The following is a 3,236-nucleotide window of genomic DNA, read 5'->3' as shown; positions in this document are numbered from 1 at the left end:
ATTATCAAAGCCTGGGCACCACCCCAGTGAGGTTGATTCAATCGGTCTCAGCTGCGATCAGGCCTTAGTTTGGTCGTTTTTTCAATTTTCCCCAAGAGCTCTGGCAGGATTGCTCGTCTCCGTTTTAGGCGGAGGTGGCTGAGCCGCGGCACCTGCCTTGGAAACCAGCGGGCCTGCGCCCGGGGTTCTAGGTTCCTGCCCACCCAAGCCCCGCTCCGGCGCACACCACCCCGAAGGGGCGGGGCGCGGGCGGCAGAAGGCGGGGCCCCCGCCGGAGCCCGGCCGCTCCCTCGCGGGAAAGCACTGCGCGTGACTCGCTGCGCCCTTCCCAGCCGGAGCCGAAGAGGTCGGCGAGCACCGGAGCCTAGTGGGTCGGACCCACGCGCCGTCCGGAGGGGCGGCTGGAGGGCAGTCCAGAGTGGACCATCGGCCTCGCAGCTGCAGGGGGGCCGGGCGTTACCAACCCGCCTGGAGAGGAGGGGGGCGCCGGCCTGCCCGGCTGCAGCGCAATCTCTGGAGGGTGCGAGCCGCCGCCGCCGCCGCCGCCGCCGCAGGATCGACCACGTGAGACGAGAGACCAGGTAGGGAGGCCTCTTCGCGGCCAGCGGGGTCCGGGCCACCCTGCGCCCTCACTCCCGAAGGACCCCTTAGAAGAAGGCCCCCTGTCTGCCCGCTTATCCAGCCCTCGGCACCGCCCTTCCCTCAGCGCCTCCCGCTCGTTCCCGCATCCCCATCCTCCCGTCCGCCCTGACCCTCCGGACCCAACCATCCTCCGTCCTCTTCCTGACCCTTCGACTCTACCACCCACGGGACCTGCAAACACCCAGGGCCACCTCTGCCCTTGGGAGTCCACCCCAGATCCGGCCCAACCGTCTCCTCAAACTGTCCCTTCGGAGACACCCGCTCGGCTGACGCGCGCCCAGTGGCCATCGTTGTGCCCGTACCTCTGGTGCGGCCTGGGGAGCGCCGAGGCCCCGCCTGCAGCCGGGACTGCGGTGGGGACCTCCGCACGGCCAGCCCCAGCCGGTCCTCTGCGCTCTCCGCCCCGCGGTACCCGGTGCCCAGTTGGTATCAGCCGGGAGGGGAACTCAGGTGCATCCAGCTTACCTCGCGGAAACCTGTGGCCTGGCCGTTTGCCAGCGCCCGGCCACTGCGCTCACCTGCTGCGAAGGGCGCCGGGATTCTGTTGCCCCCGACCGGCTTGGGACCGCCAGGCCGCCCCTGTGGACCCGGGGGACCGCCCTGGAGGCGAGGACCGCGCACTACTCCTTTGTACCCCCAGTGCCCAGGGACCGTGTGGGGCACGTGGTGGCACTCAGTAAAATATTGGATGGTGGATGAATAAATGAATGAGCCCGACGCAGAGGCTGTGAGCAGAGTGCTTGAGTGGGACAGGTGTCACTAGGCACATGAAAGGGTAAAAAAGGAAGAGCTTTGGGGGTGGGGGTGGGGGTACTTGCAGTGCTCATATTGGGAGCATAAAACGGAATATATTCAGTCTTTCAAGTCATGCATCTAATTTCTTTTACATACTAGCTTCTGTGTATCAGCTGTTCCCACTTATGTTCTACTTACAAAAAGAAAAAGAAAAAAGAAAGTCAGGGCTGGGGCTGCAGAAATTTGTATTGGTTAGTGCCTTAGAGGCTGCCCAGATAATCTGGAAAGAGCTTTGCCCAGGTGAACCACTCCTCTTGCCCAAGAGACTAACTGCTCCCTCTGGGGAAGGATTCTGGAGGTTAGCCACAGCCTTTAAAGTTGACTCAGTGTAGCTGGTCAGCGGGCGCTTCGGGGACAGGTCGGAGGAATGAAGAACCTTAGTTATTTTACCCTTTAGCTCCTGGCTACCCAACCCGCACCACCACCCCACCCCCTATCTCCGTCAGGAGGATAAACATCCCAGGCAGGCCTAGTGTGACAGATATCAAAGATTCCTAAATCCTGCTGGAGTATAATCAGCTCATATGGGCCATTTATATCTCAGCAGACCAGAGTCAGACAGGGATTACCACTAAATGAGCAGTGTCAGTAATAAACAAGAACACGGGCCTTTTAACGACGGAATTCTCAAAGAACGAGAGCCTGAGACCTGTTTTTACTGATTCCTGGGAGGATGACCTAAACAGATTCAGTTTCCTGAAGGTAAGACAGGGTTCAGACCTCAGTTTGGGTCCAGGTTCCGTGGGGGAAAGTAGATAACATTGCTGATTGATAAAACAATAGCTAGAAAGTTGTAGGAGTTTATAAGCTTAGAAGTAGTTAGTTGCCTGACTAGGAGTGGCATTATTGTAATTAGGACTCGAGTATTAGTAGGTAAAAATAGTGATTAGAGTTCTTAGGCCATAGTGATATGGATTATGAGGGGAAAGAGGGATCCCACCACCTATCCCTGCTATTCTGTTAACTGTGCCCCATCTGCTGTATGGCCATAGGGCACTTACCACCATTGTTTCTCTTCGGCTTTGAGCCAAAGGCAAAATCTGATTTCCTCTGATTTTTTAGGTTACGTTGTTTAAGGTCCCTCTTTGAGGCCAGGCCTTGCCAAACAGGAGTCTGGGTATGTTCCCACCCATTGTAGCTTTGATTTATCCTCTTCACTTTCCCTTTCTCTCACCCTCTGACCCACCTTTATAAGTAAATCTTGGATCATAAAACCCTAAAGCAGGAGGAGCTCCTGAGCTGGATTAATGGGCATGGTATCTGGAAATCAATACTTTTTTTTGTAATCAATACATTTTTAAAAAGGTTTTTAATTGATTTTTAGAAAGAGAGGTAGGGAGAGAGAAACATCGATGTGAGAGCAAGACATCAGCTGCTCCCGCACTCCCCCTACCAGGGATCAAGCCCGTGGGGGCGGGGGAATCAAACTGGCAACCTTTGGGTGCATGGGAGGATGCCCACCAACTAAGCCACAAGGACCAGGGGGGTAATGAATACATTTTTAATGAGCTTTTCTATTTTTCCTGTGTAGGTTCCCTGTTAAGATCTCAGTATCCCCAGAATACTCAGGATTGTGTGACTTATTTTCTCTTCAACTTCCAGTACTTCAGAGCATTGCCAGATAAAATACAGGATGCAAGTTAAATTTAAATTTCAGATGAACAACAGTGTGTCCTGTATTTTTATTTGCTAATCTGGCAACCCTTGTTCCTGAGGAGCCTTATGCATTCTAATTCTCTCTAGGACAATAACTCACCCTTTTCTTCTGTTACTCATACACAATGACTGAGCACTCTATT

General features: G+C 54.8%; 1 protein-coding gene across 1 annotated transcript in view; it reads left to right on the top strand.

The window, feature by feature from the left end:
* Positions 1-280: 280 nt before the first annotated feature.
* Positions 281-3,236, top strand: part of RUSC2 (RUN and SH3 domain containing 2) — a 51,684-nt gene continuing 48,728 nt past the window's right edge. Inside the window, exon 1 of the mRNA XM_079790461.1 lies at positions 281-581. The gene's annotated coding sequence lies outside the window, so the exon portion shown is untranslated. The remainder of the gene's footprint in view (positions 582-3,236) is intronic.

This window comes from Cnephaeus nilssonii (assembly GCF_951640355.1).
Source record: "Cnephaeus nilssonii genome assembly, chromosome: 14".
NCBI classification, from domain to species: domain Eukaryota; kingdom Metazoa; phylum Chordata; class Mammalia; order Chiroptera; family Vespertilionidae; genus Cnephaeus; species Cnephaeus nilssonii.
The sequence above is the reverse complement of the archived record's forward strand: the minus strand, read 5'-3'. Positions and strand labels throughout refer to the sequence as shown.